Source organism: Diceros bicornis, chromosome 10 (genome assembly GCF_020826845.1).
Source record: "Diceros bicornis minor isolate mBicDic1 chromosome 10, mDicBic1.mat.cur, whole genome shotgun sequence".
In the NCBI taxonomy this organism is placed as follows: Eukaryota; Metazoa; Chordata; class Mammalia; order Perissodactyla; family Rhinocerotidae; genus Diceros; species Diceros bicornis.
Window position 1 is genome coordinate 60094393 of NC_080749.1, and position 17391 is coordinate 60111783.

Below are 17391 nucleotides of genomic sequence, written 5' to 3' on the forward strand. Positions count from 1 at the left end.
TTAAACAGGCCTACATAACCAAATCACTGGAAACTGTCTTTCTGAAAATATTTCACAAGACTTGCATGATTTGAAATATATGGGTTTTATGGATTGCCTGGGCTCTGTGCCTGGAAATTTTCCCAGAGATCATCTCACGTTTTTATTCCTAGGATCAATAATGTCAGCAGATGTTAAGGCTTGTTAGCCAAGTACACTGATTTAAAACGAGAGAGCGAGGGACGGAGGGGGACAGACAGACAGACAGAGACAGAAAGAAAGGAAGGAAGGAAAAAAGGAAGGAAGGAAGGGAATTAAGCATTTCAACAATCCTCCAAACGGTAACTCAAAGGATGGGGTAGATAAAAAAAGAACTTATAAAATAGCAGAAGTGCTTGAACAATAACTACACAAAACATTTTATTGAGTGACTAGGTTTTAGTTAAGAAACACAACTAGATCTAAATCATATGCACCATTCCATGGTCTTTCCAAATCATTCTAAACTATAATAAAAGACCAAACGTCAAAATGCTTCACTTATATGCAATTCCATGTTCCTCATAATATTTCTCCACATAGTTGAAGAGACTTTGTTCACTGAAAAAGAATTAAATATTCTCCCAGATCTTCGGTGATTAAAATATCTTCTTATAAATGTCTTTAGGAACAATGTTAATTCATTTACTAGAGAAAAATTAAATGAACTAACTGGACATCCACATGCAAAAAAATGAATCTAGACACTAACTTTACACCTTTCATGAAAATTAACTCAAAATGGATCACAGACATAAATGTAAAACATAAAATTATAAAACTTCTAGAAGATAACATAGGAGAAAATCTCAATGACCTTGGCTTGGACAATGAGTTTTTTGATGCCACACCAAAAGCATGATTCATGAAAGAAAAGATTATTAAGTGGAACTTCATTGAAATTGAAAACTTCAGCTCTGTGAAGACACTGTTAAGAGAATGAAAAGACAAGCCACACTCCAGGAGAAAATATTTGCAAAACACATATCTGATAAAGAACTTGTGTCCAAAGTATAAAGAACTCTCAAAACACAACAATGAGAAAAGAAACAACCCAATTTAAAAAGGGCAAAAGATCTGAATAGATACCTCATGAAAGAAGATACACAGATGGCAAATAAGCATATAAAAAGATGATCAATATCATATGTCATTAAGGAAATGCAAATTAAAACAGAGAGATGCCACCACATATCTACGAGAATGGCTAAAATCCTGTTAGAATGGCTAAAACACTGACAATCCCAAATGCTGGTGAGGATGTGGAGCAACAGGAACTCTCATTCATTGCCAGTAGGAATGCAAAATGGTACAACTGCTTTGGAACAGGTAGTTTCTTACAAAGCTAAACACAGTCTTACTATATGATCCAGCAATCAGGCTCCTAGGTATATCCCCAAATGAGTTGAGAACTTATGTTGAGACAAAAACCTGCACACAAATGATAATAGCAGCTTTATTCATAATTATCCAAACTTGGAAGTAACCAAGACGTCCTTCAATAGTTGAATGGATAAAGAAACAGTGTTATATCCAGACAATGGAATATTATGCAGCAATAAAAAAAAAGTGAGCTATCAAGCTACAAAAAGACATAGAGGAACCGTAAATACATATTGCTAAGTGAAAGAAGTGAATCTGAAAAGGCCACATACTCTACGATTCCAACTATATGACATTCTGGAAAAGGCAAAACTATGGAGCTGGAAAAAGATGAGTGGTTTCCGGTGACTAGGGAAGGAAGGGAGAGAGAGAGATGAATAGACGGAGCAGAGGGGATTTTTTAGGGCAGTGAAACTATTTTGTATGATACAGTAATGGTGGATAACAATATGCATTTGGCAAAACTCATAAAACAGTACAATATAAAAAGTGAACTCTTGGGGCCGGCCTGGTGGCACAAGCGGTTAAGCGCGCGTGCTCCACTGCGGCGGCCCGGGGTTCGCTGATTCGGATCCCAGGCACACACCAACACACTGCTTGGCAAGCCATGCTGTGGCGGCGTCCCATATAAAGTGGAGGAAGATGGGCACGGATGTTAGCCCATGGCCGGTCTTCCTCAGCAAAAAGAGGAGGATTGGCAGACGTTAGCTCAGGGCCGATCTTCCTCACACACACAAAAATAATAAATAAATAAATAAAATAAAAAGTGAACTCTACTGTAAACTATGGACTTTAGTTAATAGTAATGTAGCAATATTGGTTCATGGTTTCTAATACATGTACCACATCAATGCAAGATGGTGACACTAGGGGAAGGGGATGGGAGGGAAAGTATAGGGACTCTACTTTCTCCTCGAATTTTTCTGTAAACCTAAAACTGCTCTAAAAAATAAAGTTTATTAACTTAAAAAATTAAGTGAACAGATTTTTATTTTCAGATAGTTAAAATATTTGAAAATATACTGTAGTACTCATGAAACAGAAAATAAGAGAAATTGTACTTGAATCCTGAACTTAAGAGGCCTGGTCTATACAGACTTCCTTTTTCAGGCAGTATCCATATAATAATAATGGCTAATAGTTACTGTGCATCCACGAAGTGCCAGGCCCTATGCTGCAGATTTTACGCATTAGCTAATTTAATCCTCACATAACCTTGTGAGGTAGGTTACAGGAACTTTCCCAATTCACATAGCTAGCAAACAGTCAGCAGGCTGACTGACCCCACTGTGCACTCTTAACCACACTGCTACATTGCATTTTACTGCAAAGTGAAGATCCAATAAAATTACATGAATATGTCCCAAGGATTCCAAATTTATCAGATTAGGTCACTGGAAAAAAAAAATAGGTAGAAATGGGCTTATCATCTAAATTATGGTTGCCTTTTTTAAAAAAAAAACTATCTGTGACCTATATATACTTGGCTATATTTGCATGAAATGAAAGTATACTCTCTAATTTTCCAGAAGTAGATTTTCTTGCAAGCAGATACCAATGCTTTCATGGCCCAGAAGTTTGCTCAAATGCTCCTTGCAAGAGAAAAGGAGAGGTCAGTTTGGTTATAGCAAGTAATAGGTATGCAGGCAAAGGGGGCCGGCCCTGGGCTAGGAGTCAGGAGACCATTGTTGTGGTCCAATACCAACTCTGCCACTCCTGTGCCAAGCACATCTGTTTCTTGGGACCTTGATTTGAAGAGACTGATAGAGAAAATCTGAGTACCTTCTAGTTCTCTGATTTGTGCATTTGGGACCTGGAAGATTATTAATTCTGTGACAGAGAAAAATAACTCAGTCATAAGACATGAACAAATTATAATAGCGTGTGGAGTTTTGTTTCAATTTAGGCAAGCCTGCCATGGTGTAACATCCAGCTGTGGGTTTGAGGTTCTGTGGCAGAGCCTCTTTCCATAGACAAGTTTCAGAGTAACAGAACAGTTAGATGAATTAAATTGAGTTAGTACGAGGAAGATGGGTTCCAGTGTGTATCTCGGCGATTCTGGATAAAGAAAGCCCTATGCAAAACTGAAAAATAGGAAAAGCCTGGCCTCGTGCTGTGTTTACAAATGAATCTCCTTTCTACCAACGCCCTCCTCTGCTGCCTAGTCCCTTGCCTCCCACTTCACTGGGCACCCATCCCAGGATGTTCCTTGAAGTTCTCTATACGCTATAAAATATTCACCTCTTTTTTAGAAAATGAGACTGACTGTGGCTCCTCTAGGATTTAGAAGGAAAGCAAACAGATTAAAATGAATCTGACTACTGTATAAATGGCTGAAAGGAGCTTAACCCTTCCAGGGTCACTATTTGCATTTTTAAAATGTTAATATAATAAACCTTTCAAGAGTGGAATTTGGATGAGTAAGAGGAAGTTTTGTGGGCTTTTAATAAATTGATTCGTTTTTAGGAAAGGAAAGAACACTATTCTAGGACATCCTGTCTGTATTACTCACCTCACCCTAGCCCACCAAATCAGAAAAATAAAACCAGACACCAAGAAACCCCCTATCCCACTTCTGAAAGATTGCCAATCTGAATCCGAGCCACCCTGGACGATGCTGGGACTCGCAGTTTCTTTAGGCTAACAATTTATATCACCAGCCTAAATAGTCAAGTATACACTTTATCACATTTCACACTAATAACCAAAGCATCCGAGAATTAAAGTAAGATATGCCTAGAGAAAATATTGAAGCTGTAACAGCAAATAATTTTTGTTGCATGAGTAAACAAACCATGCTAAGAGCAGAAGTGATTCTGCTGACATTACCTTCAATAAGAAACATTTTATTCATTTGAAACTTCTCTGGTTTTGGGCCTAAGATGACAATGATATAAAGAGTTCTTCAAAGTTATTTTATGGCTTCTCTAAAGCCTGCATAACCCATTGTTTTACATTTCTCTAGGTACCACCCTGGTCACATTTAAGTTTATATATTTTTTTCAAACAATCAGATGCTTTGTGCAATTTTAATTTATTTAGACACAACTGAATATTTGATGACATTTTTCATTTTTTCAGCTTTTTGTTTCCCCAGGTGTGTTCATATTTTGACTATTTCAAGAGAATACAAAGGGAAATCATATAAATAAAATGATCTGTTTATTTTTCTTTGAAACTATTTCAGACCTCACAAATAAGATGTAGTATGCATGAGAAACACTGCTCCACAGAAGATGCATGCCTAAAAAATACAACGAAAACACGCAGTGGAAACACACATACACACACAGTATCCTGCTTAAAAAAAATTGTATAAAATTCTCAAACATAAAGTTAAAAGATTAAAAATTAAAAGGGGAAAGCATTAACCCTAGAATCAAAACAATAAGAAATATTATTATATGCATGGTCCTTTCTAGTTCTACAAGTGTATTGATACCACTATGCCATTTTGACAAAGCTGTCTTAGAAATATATTCTAAGAACAAAAAGAAGTATGGCGAGATCTTGAATTTAATGAGTCTGTTGTTGGTACTGATATGGGTGTAGCAATTCTAAAATTTGGGGAGGGGCTTTCACAGCTTGAAGGGGCTCTCGCTAGTCAAATAGTAAACATATTTACTAATGGTTAGTACACACACTGCTGTCTTATTAGAGCTTAAAGTTAAAAATGACTAATAGTGTTTTTAAAACTTAGAAGTATTGAATACCTTTTTATATAGTTTTGACTTTTAAACTCTGTTAATGTTTTACACATTAATAAGTTAAATTTACATAAAAAAGGATGGAGGAAACTAAAATTGATTTCAAACAGAAACAAATAAACCTAATTGTATTTCAAATAGACAACATAACCCTACAGAAGGAAATACAAAAAGAATGCAGCTAACTTTTGAACATAGTATATTACTTTACATCCTCAATGAAATATACTCTAAGGACAAAAAGAAGTGTGGAGAGATCTTAAACTTAATAAGTTTGTTGTTGGTACTGGTACTGGTGTAGCAATTCTAAAACTTGGAGAGAGGGTTATTGTAGCCACAAATGAGTAAATATTAATATGTTGATGTTTTGGGGAAACAAGGTTTTTTCTCTGTGGGAGAAGGGAGATACAGATACAGAATGAGAGAAGGAGAAAAAGAATGCTGTGGTGTTGGATTAGAATTAGAGTTATCAGTAAGAACTCATGATGCTCTTGTGTGAGTGTGTGTGTATGTTTGCTTATTTATTTACTAGCTCTCTCCACTGAACCATTCTAGAAGCAAAGATATCCCTATTCTGAAGGCAATGATACCCTGGTAGCAATAAACACATCTAGTTCCAAGATGTTGGTTTCTAAATATCATTCTCCACTAAAAGAAACCAGGATATTTTGGAGAAATCACTGACTCCTGGTCTGGAGAAGGAAAAGTACAAAATAAGTCTGAAATCTCTTTCTATGGTGGAAAGAAAGGAAGTTCTCAAAAACTGATTGAAAACGTTAGCTTGAAGGGGCTCTCACTAGTCAAATTTGGGACAAGGATAGCATCAAAATGTATAATGACAAGAATGGATTATAACATAAGGATTTTTTTTAATCCTTGAAATTAGTCCATACTGATTTTATAAAAGGGGGAGAGGGAGGAAAAATTTTCTTTACAAAAGTAAGCCCACTAACGCGTATAGAAGGAACAAGAGAAATAGGAAGTCATCATTTTCACAACCACCATAGTAATAACTGGTTCTGGAAAGATGCATCTGTGGATGCTAATATCATTAGGTGAAAGGCTATTACGAAACAAGATATTCACAGAGTCTCAAAGTATCTCCCCACAGATTACTTATTGATTGTAAAGGGGAAGAGATACCTTTACAATGGGGAAATCTGGCAGATACAGCTTTACCAAGTGATCAAGTTAATATCATCAACATTAGGACAAACTGGCATCATTAGCCCCCTGATATTATGCACTATGAAGGACACAACATCGCCTATGGAGCATTCTTGCCAAATATATTGAACCTAAATATAATCTTGAGGAAACAGCAGATAAATCCAAATTGAGAGAGATTCCACAGAGCAACTGACTTGTACTTTTCAAAAATGTCAATATCTAAAAAACAAAGAAGGCTGGGAGACTCTTATGAATTAGAGGAGACAAAAGAACACAACCATCAAAAAATCAGCTATAAAGGGCAGGATTGGGACAATTTGGGAAATTTCAGTCTAGGTTGTACAGTAGATAAACGTATTATATTGTTAAATTTCCTGGACATGATCAGATAGATGCTGAAGTATTTAAGAGTGAAATGTCATGATGTTTGCAACTAACCTTGAAATGCTTTAGCAAAACAAAACATAAACCAAATGTGTATGGAAAGAAAAGAGATAAAGCAAAAGTGGCAAATTGTTACCAATTGGTGACTCCACATGAAGAGTTTTTGTAACTTTTCTGTGTATCTTTAATTTTGCAAAATAAAAAATTATTGGAAGAGAGTGAGAACCCTTGAGGTAATGGGACACTTTTACATGTGTTTTGGCCCCAGAACTCTACACTCCATGTTGCTCAGGTGGGGCCTAGACCTAATAAGGGATGTATAAATTAAATTGGTGCACCACAGTGTCTGTGGGGCGCCTGTGGGGGGTGGCTGGGAGAATATGGGCAAAGGTCTTTGGAATGTAGCACTTGCTGGAACACTCTCCCTCCCTTACTGTGGCCTCAAGACCCTACACTACCTGCCCCCCTCAGTTCTCAATTCCTACCTCTCCTGCCCTTACGTCTTACTCCTCATCCCCACCTTCCGTTTCCATTCTTCATGACCGTCAATCTCCTTCCTCCTTGAACTTGGTGTTCTCTGCACCCTCTGCTCAGGAAACTCTGCCTCCAGACCCCTGTGTGCTGCAGCCTTTGCATCACGAAGTCTTGGCCAGGGGCTCCCCCTTGCCTGGGGTGTCCTTCCCTGACGCCAGCAGCTCTAGAGTGGCCCTCATTCCCTGCACACTCTCTCAGAGGATATTGTTTAGAGTTATTCTTCATGCATCACCTTGTGGCATAAGTCAGAAATTATCATATTTATGCAGTTATTTATCGGTTTGTTATCTGTCCTCCCATGAGGGGCCTTGTCTCTCTCGGCCACCGCTGTAATCCAGTGCCTCGATCAGTGCCCAGTGTACTCCACAAACACTTATGGACTTAACGGACCAGTGGTGCTAAAACACTGCACAACCCTGCGGATTAAATACTGTATTGCTTCCCCTGCAATATTTGCCTTTAGGGCAATAAAATAAAAATGCAAAATAAGAGAATTTGAGTCAACAGCCTTCCTCATATTTCTTTTATAAAGACAATTTCAAGATACCTGAATCAATATTCTTGTGTTTTCTAATGAAACAAAAGTACATGTGCAAACAATCACAGATCATAGCAAACTGGACCTTCCTGTCACGGTGACAATAAATGAACGAGGGGATGTGACTGCTGCTTGTTTGTCCCCGGTGCTCCCGTCACCAGCCAGAGGAGAGCATTAAACAATCGAAGGTGGGAACCTCTTCTGCCTTTCCGCTTCATTAAATCATATATCATTTTTACGTGTGAGCCGCCAGGCTATAAATCATGTAAGACAGAATGAGAGCTAATTAAAGGGTCAGCTGAGTATATAATTTTGAATTCGTAGGCACCCAAAAACTGAGATTGATAATAAATGTGAAAAAACCCAGAATCATTTGCTAACTAATAAAGCAAGGATTTTCAAGCTGCCAACTTGCTAAGGCACATTTTCATATTTAAAAGAACCTATATTGAATATAATCCTTACATGGTAATGAACTTTCAGTCATTTATCCCAGAGTACTTCATTAAAATATACTTAGATTTTAATTTTATTTTTTGGTAAGGATTACAAGGTTAAAAATTACCAGTGAATTGTGTTCTCACTTCAGGTTGGAGTTCACTCCTGAGATAGGAAATCTTATTGTAAATTGGTATTTATATAACATCTTTCTTCCGCAGTACTTTCAGGGAAAGCAGGTTACTAGAAAGAAATTCCATTTGCCGAGAGGGAAAACTAAAATGGAGTTAGACTAAGATGGCCAAGGTCACTAAACAAGTCAGTAACTGTTCTGAGAGCAAAACCTGATGAGACGGCTGACTCTCCATGGTTTTCCCTCCTCTAAAAACATGGCTTCATCTAAAAGGTATTTTGAGGGTATTCAAGTTTACACATTTTATGTTTGCATCCTCACGACAAAGAGCTTTCACATTAGAAAAAAATCTCACTATCTTACTTAGACACTATAATAAGTATCAAGACTATTTTCCTTCTTTTAAAGATCTTGATAGTTATAAAAGAAAGCTTGAAATTTAACACATTGAGACAGCACAGTCAGATATAAATACTAAGCTACAATTTTTAAAAAAAGAAAGGTACTAACTTTCTATCATTACTATAACTTAATAGTCAGAAAAAATAAGGTTCATTTTCAGAGTTCTTGCATTATGATTAGAATTTTAACAACGTTAATACTACTTCAGAATCACAGCTAAGACAAACTAAAATTTTAAATGTTAAATATTGTACTAATTCCCCAAAAATATAAATATCCAATATTTCCTGTTCAAGTTCCAGGGTAGAAAAAGAATGTTTCCCTCTGTGAATACAGAGGTGAACAAGGTGGGAATTAATGAGTTATACAGATCAAGGTTCCAACGCTGTACCTGTTTTTGAACCTTCTCTCCAAGTAAAATGGTATGTATTTCTCTCTGTGATAAAGTAACTACAGGACATGCAAAAAATCACAGCTTGAGGACAGCATATTCAAAAGATTACCCGGATCTTTCCTAATGATACGTCCCAAGCATGAACCACTGATTACAACAGCACTGATACATCAGTATGTACAAAAGAAAAACTACATGCAAATCCTGCTCATACAGTAGATTTGTCTTTTTACCCCTCATACCAAATTCTTCATGCACATGGAGTGCCTCACTTTCCATCACATGGAGAGTGTGGTTATTATCCTTTGCTGCATCTCACCCCAAAACCACTCTTACAATACACAGGGTTCCGTCCCTTCTGCAACTCCAAAGGAAATGCTGATTGCACTGCCATCTCCAAAAGATTGCTCAGGAAAAGGAAAGCACATGGTTTATGGGATGTATACATCTATATATAGATAGATATATAAATATCTATATGGCTAGATCTACAAGCGAAAAATAGCAAATGAGAATACTGGAAGCTTCATGATATCTCCAGTCTGTCATATTTGAGCGCTATTCACTCTTCCTTAAAGAAGAATCAGTAATTTGATGTTTTTTCATGGCTAGAATCATGAAAGGTGAAATTAATTTATATAAAACTACCCTTAAAGTTTTTTTTGTTTAAAAGAAAAATAATATGAATCAATAATAAATAGACTAAGAGCTAAATACCAGGTATTATTGTAAATAAAAAAAATGGCATTTTACTGTTCCTTGCACAAGTGTGGTCCTTTCAGCTTCAGTGCTATATATTCTGTCCTAATTCAAAGAACACAGGATACTATAAACCATCTGGAGGAGAAAAACTATCTAGAATTGGCCTTCCTACCTGGATTCTTTCTGGAGAATTCTTCTCCTGAAGAAGATCTGTGCCTGACTCTAGAAGAGAACTGCTTAGCTGTAGTCAGCTAACAGCCTCTTACTTATACTTGAAAATTCTTTTGGGACTCATTCAAGACCAGCTGAAAAAGATGTAGCCACTGAGCCATCCAATGATTCCAGGGTCTGTTGCTCCCATGAACCTCCCAACAGCCCTAACCCCGCAGAACTTATGAGAGAGAACTGTGTGCAGACGGAGTCCTTCCCACCACCCAAACCAACTCAGGTTTCTCTTCCATTAATTTTCACGGCAAATCTTTAGTAAATGAACTGGAAAATTTTTCAACCAATGGATCACAAAAGGAATGGCCTTTCTTGACTAGAAAATGAATACTATCATTATTCAAAGTTACTTTTAAATTTAATATTCCATTTTATAAATTTATGGTACCATTTGAAATGATGTGAGGTAGAACACAAAAATGAACATTTTGTGATGTATCTCTGTTTAGTTCAATTCTTTATCATTTAAATTTTTATCTTTCACAGACACTCAAAAATCTAAGTGTTTCAGATGGCCAACTGTATCAGTCAGGGTCCCAATGGGAAAGAAATACAACATTCAAATTGGGAAAATCTGATGAGAGTTTATTTTTAAAGGACTATTTACAAGCATAGAGTCAGGGTGTAGAGGAACCACAAGGATACACAGGAATCAAAGGTTAAAGCAGGACTGGTGTTACCACCCACAGAGGAGGAGGCAGTTACCAGAACCTGGAGAGGAGGCAAGACCATGAGGGAGGCCAGGCTGAGAGGAGAAGTGACCAGCACAGGACACAGCCAGCCTAGAGTGTCTTTCCAGGGAGGGATCTAGGGAATACACACTCTGATCTCACTCTCCTCCCTCCCTCTCTCCTTTCTCCTGCCAGCATTTCCATTAATCAAACCCACATAAGACAGAGGGCAAGATGTCCCACACATTCAGTCAGAGCAGAGAACCGAGTGGACAGGATGAGAGTGGATCCGGAGAGACAAATGGAAGATATCCACATAGGCAGAGACAGACCACACACACTCCCATTCTAGTAGATTAAATTACAGATATATTTATAAAACTTACAGAATCAAGGCGTTCAAACACAAGATCCCCCAACACAGCGTGTCTTGTCCCCTAGAGTCCCCAAAAGGCACATAAGCACATATGCACCGGCAGTGCAAGGTAAGATCTTGTTGAGGAAGAGTTGCTCATTTCTTGCCACACCAAGTGAAATCTGTATTCAGGAAGATTTTGACAAGGGCCTCTGAACACTATGCAAAGGAGTTTGGGCTGTCTATGGGCAAAATTGAATCACAGAAGTTCTTTGATCAGAGCAATGCCATGATTACATCTTTGTTTAGAAAGATTTCTTTGGTGGCCCTGTGGAGTTGACATGAGAAGAGGAAGCAAATGAAAGCTAAGAGACCATTTAGAAAGCCATTACAATAATCCAGGGGAGAGATAAATTCAGTACTGTTATTTTGTGGTTTATACTTTTAAAAATCCCTGGTGCCTAATACTTTGTGATATATAAGGAGTGATACAAAATTTGTTCTTTCAATTTTGAAGTTTCTATATTCCCATTGATTTCTCTTGCTTCTTTCCCTCCCAGGACCAATCATTCACCAAGTTCTATTGAGTCTAACTTTTAACATCTCTAGAACCTATCTTCTTATCTCTGCCAATTCTTTGATAAAGGCCACATTTATTACATAGACTAGCATTTCTCAAACTATGTACAAACTGTTCTTGAGGATTCCATGAAAAAGAAAAGTTTTGTAGTCAAATACTTCCGGGAAGTCCTGAAATAAGCAAATTTCAATAATGTGCTTATATGGCTTGTGAATTCCTAGAGGGGAGGACCACGTGCAGCACTTTCTCCTTTTAATAGAAAACTATTGACACCTCCAGGGACAGTGGTGCACCTCAGAATATAGATTGCAAAACACTGACATAACAAACTAAGGTTTTCCTTGCATTTCTGTAAAATTTCATTCAGTCTGTTGACTTTTTTGTATTTATCGTCCCCAAAAAAGAGAGCACAAAGCAGAGAAAAAGGTAATCAATTCTTGTAGTTTGAGTTTCAAATGTTAAGGGAACTCATGGGCAGCAGATTTGGAAGAATATGATGTGTAACAGCAAAGCTTTCTACCTTCAGACTAGGTAAAAGAGAGAGAGAGGAAACAGTCAAGGGATAAGTGCAGAGAGTTTAGACTTAAGTGAGTACTTGAAAGGAGGGCCCAGGTCCCAGCCCACTCACCAGGCCTGCACTGACCCCTGATGGAGGGAAAGGTAACAGAAACCCCAGAAGGTTTGGTGGAGCTAAGAACCAAGGGAATTTGTGCCTTCCTGGGAAGATGGAGCCCTGGGAATAAAGCAAGACTCTGTAACTAAAATGGCTGGAATGTAATTTCATGTCTATTTTGGAGTTTCTCAAGCTCGGCACTATTAACCTCTCGGTCCCAATAATTCTTTGCTATGGGGACTGTCCGGTGCATTGGAGGATGTTTAGCAGCCTCCCTGGCCTCTATCTACTAGATGCCAGTAACGTAATACCCACCTCCAACTGGGACAATCAAAAATGTCTCCAGACATTGTCAAATGTCTCCTGGGGCCAAAATTCCAGTTGAGAACCACTAGTCTAGGCCAGAACCACTGGCCCTAGACGTCCTCAAAGAGTTTCCTCCTGGTGTAGTAAATGTTGTGAGTAGCTAAATGAATCATTCTGGAAGATCCAGAGCAACCTGCATGGACAATGTCTACAAATAGATGGGATAAAGAGAAACCTGCAATGGCAATGGATCCCAGAGAGAATTGATCGTTCCCAAGGACAAAAAGGTACACTCCCCATGGATGCGTCCACACTGTAGCTGCATTGGTTCAAAACAAAGATACTGGAGCATACGAGGAGGCAGGCTGCCTAGGTTCAAATTCTAGCTCTAATTATTAAGAGCAGCTTGACCTTGGCAAATCACTCACCTTTCTGAGCCTCAGTTTTCTCATCTGTAAAATAGTGATAATACCAAAAAGGGTTACTATGGTAATTAAATGACTTAAAGTTTGTAAAGTGCCTGCTCTTTGCATAATTAAGTTTTGAATAACTGGTGACTTTTACAGTGTATGTAAACACCCCCTGGAATTAGATCCAAGTCAGAGAAGGAGAGCGTAACCCTGAATTATAACTAAATTTCTACCATCAAATCAAATGAGAGTCACAGTAGAAACTGAAATTAATAGAAAAATGAAGTTATTTTTACATTACCAGTTTGTGTTCAGAAATTTCTCCTCACTATGTTGGTCTCTTTGCATCCAGTCTAACGTTCTCCGTTTCCACTCATCAATGCATCTTCATACCACTATTGTAGTCATCATCTTAAACCTCAAATCTGATCAGATAATGGGTTCCCTCTTATCCACAGCCATGGTCACACAGAGATGCCTCAAGAGTCCAAGGCTATATGGGGGAGGGCATGGCATGAGAGTCCATTGGGTTTATGTGTAGGATTTTATTTGAAAAATCATATATATGCTCCTAAAAAACGTTTGAAAATCATTAGCTTACAGAGATTCCACCAGATGGCAGTCAAGGCCACTTATGAGCAGCCCTTGCCCATCCCTCCAGCTGCCCATCAACACGACCCCATGATCCAGATGAAGAAAGTCACTGGTTCAGAGTACAGGTGCTGTTAACTTCACAGTTTTGCACGTGCTATTTCATCTGTTTGGAATACCTTTCTCTATCTCCCACAGATGGGAAGTCATTGAAGGGATCTTTTGCTGGGAAACATGCTCAGATTTGCATTTTTGAAAGAAAACTCCCGGACTGAAGGCCTCTCCAGACTCTGGTACTGGGGGGACCTGCTTCATGTGCTATAAGATTCTTTGGCAGGGCCGGGGATCCCTGTGATAAAGTGTATAGCTTCCCTAGATGTATTACACTCCCCACAAAGTCCTGCCACAGCACTGGGGTGCTACAGAGCAGACGTCTAGATCCACTAACCTTAGGAAATCAACCTCTCTCTTTCTGTTCTTTCACACTTCCCTGCTTACCTTTCCCAAAGGTACCTGCTGCTCTTCCCTCAGGATACAACCCACTCAAGGGGCCTCTAGAGCACCAAAGCCAGTCTCTCTTCCAGTATGGGCAACTTCCACTTTCTTCTCTGCAGCACAACTCTCCCTTGAGGCAAGGGAAACACAGGGCCCTGGCTACTTGATGGAAAGGAAAAGGAGATACCCATCTAGAGAGAAACAGAACTGTATCACAGTGAATTACCATTCCACCTGCATGTGTATCTCAGTGAATCTCAGCTACTTTCTTCATACCTTTCTTGAATAAGTTTAGATTAGTCTTATGGTCAGAAAAATATGCTAAAAAATATATAAGGTGCATCGTGGTGACTATAGTTAACCATACTGTATTGTACATTTGAAAGTTGCTAAGAGAGTAAATCTTACAAGTTCTCATCACAAGAAAAAAAAATTTGTAACCATGTGTGGTGATGGATGTTAACTGGACTTATTGTGGTGATCCTTTATCACTATGTTGTACACCTTAAACAAATATAATGTTATATGTCAATTATAGCTCAATAAGAAAAAGTGCAATTGAGACACACATCTATATTGAAGCACTATTATCCAAGTTAAAGTACGAAACAGTTAAATGACAGAAAGTAGTACCTTGCCCAGTAGCTGCCTTCTCCCTTTTCCAAACCTTCAATTCAGTTCCTCCAGTGATGAAAAATACTGCTATTTACTCAAGAGGGTCACCATTCATTGTCTTCATTCGTGCATCCATGTTCATACCCTTTCAGTTCATGCCACAAACCATCACATCACCTCCTCCTCTGTCCCATTTGGCAGTCAGTCTCAGGACTGCTGCTGGTTTTCCATCTGTCAAACTCAATCTATCTTCAACATAGAGGCACGGCCTGGAGAGTGGACTGAGCAAAGAACAATGAAGCCAGATCGGTTTCACCCCAGATTTGATCTACTTTGAAGGAAGAAGGAGTCCTAATAACATGGAAAATTCCCTAGCAGGGACTTGTTTCCTGGCTTTCCTGAGTCTGGCTAGAACTGGGCTTCCAGCCTAGGAGATAACAACCCCATATAGTGAACAGCTTTTGCAGTGTCTGCCCAGCTACAAGAATTCCTCTTAACCCCCGGCAAGAGGGTTGACTGAGGTAGCAGCCATTTTGAACAATTCTGTACAGTGTGCCCATGCTCCTGGTTACAGCGGACTGGTCCAGACAGGATACCCGATCCAAGGTAGCCAGTTAGATGGAATGGAATTTGCCTTCATAACCTCCATAAAAATGGACATCAATTGAAACTGCCTCTTCCATTTGCTAGTTGTGTGACCTAGGGTAAGGCATTTAACCTCTCTTGACCTATTTTTTTATCTGTAAAAGGAATAGTCTGCACTAGATGATATTTAAATTTCCTTTGTGCTCTTGCATTATGGTTTTAACGACGAAAGTGGGTTCTAGACTTAGTGAGGCCTGGGTTTAAGATCACGTTCTATCAGTCACTAGTCTCGTGACCTAGAAAAGTTCCTCAACTTCCTAAGAATCAGTTGCATCATCTGTAAAATGGAGATGATGAATGGTGCCTACCTTGTTATTAAATGATATAACACATGTTAAGTGCTTAAAACACTACCACACACAGTAAAGCAGCCTACGGTCTCTAGTTACTATTATTGTTGTTATTTCTATGTGAACATAATTTGAAATTTTATAAAAAGAAAGGAAAGAAGAAGAAAAGAAGGAAGAAAAAAAGCAAGGAAACCAAGGTGAAATATCATAACTGCTCAGTCAAAGGAATGATTTCAATAAGAAGATCAAACCATTTGGCTCATCATTAATGCAAAGAGGTGGGGGCAGGAAGGACAAAGGATCAATATGATGTTCCAATATCCTGTAAAAATGTACAGGATGTTTAATTGTGGCCTAAGAATAGAAGGTAACACTATTTATCTCAAGCTCTATCACTCTCAAAACTTAAATAAAAACATAATAACAAAGGGTACTCAAAATACAGACAGCATTGGGTAAAATCATAATTCTGTAATAAATGACAAAGTCTATAAACTATTCAACTTGAAGAACCATGTTGAAGACTTATTTATTCCATTATCTTTCTTTGTAACCTTGTCTTGGTGACATGTACAATATCCATATACCTGAGATATTCCTTGCTGCTTATGTCAAGAACATAATACTAACTACTCCAACACCATACAAGATTGATTATCTCAGATCTAATTATTTTCTCAATCTACAAACAACTCTAACACCCCGAAAGGTGGTAATGTTTTAAGACTCTCAGAAGAATAACCTAGGATGTCTATTGTAGAATATTTTTCTCTACATAGATGATATGCTCTGGCAGCAACTTATTGACATAGATTTACTTAAAAATGCAGCCTTATCCCAGTTCAATTCTTTGGTGAGTCACATGATCTGATTGGATACAATGCAATTAACTGAAGAAGGTGAGAGAATATAAGAGAAGTAACAGAGAGAAAAAAATAAAAGAACCAGTGCTGTGTAATGTGGCATAATATAATGCCAGCCTCAAGAGACGGAAAATCTCAGCAGTAGATGGGCTGCAGTTAGTGAAGGCAGTCGACCCAGGGTACTTCAGCCAGCACAAAAATGTCATTCTACCAGTAAAGCTGAAAGCAAGTGTCACTAAAATTGATGGGGACAGGGATCCAAAGTAAAGTCATCATACAAAGGGCATGTCACATCTGCCTCTCCTATAAAAAAACTGTATGGATCACATGGATCATATTTTCATACCATATCTGCAAAGATTTGCAGCTCTTGTTCCATTTTCTGGGCTTCTATGTGCAAAGCAACATGTGCACAAATGACCGTTTCAGATGGTCACACTAGGAAACTGGCAAGAGTTTCCCTATTTGGGGGATCCTAGCAACCTCCTAAGGAATGCAAGAACTAAGTCATCCATTATCCCATATTTACAACTTCATATCAGGTGCCCCAGAATGCAAAGTATGTTTAAGGTGGTCCTGGATATCTCAGAACAAAATGAGTCATTATTGTCTGTCCCATTCAATAATCTTGGCACTATCAAGAGTTGTCATGTCATGTGGCTGCCAGGTCTTTTTCAAAGCCAACTGGTTCTTTTGCAAGATGATGAAAGACAAAGGGAACATTTCAAAGATTCTCTTGTTAAACAATGTTCTCTCCATTGACATACTTGCACATGGTAGTGACTGAATACATACTTTAGTTGACTGTGGAAAGTCATTTTCTTGGAGGAGTTAATGACTTGTTGATTTTCAAAATAGTAATTAGAGCACGTTTACATCCCAAATTTAGGGTTATTCAGTTACTCTTATGTTTACATTTTAAAGCTATA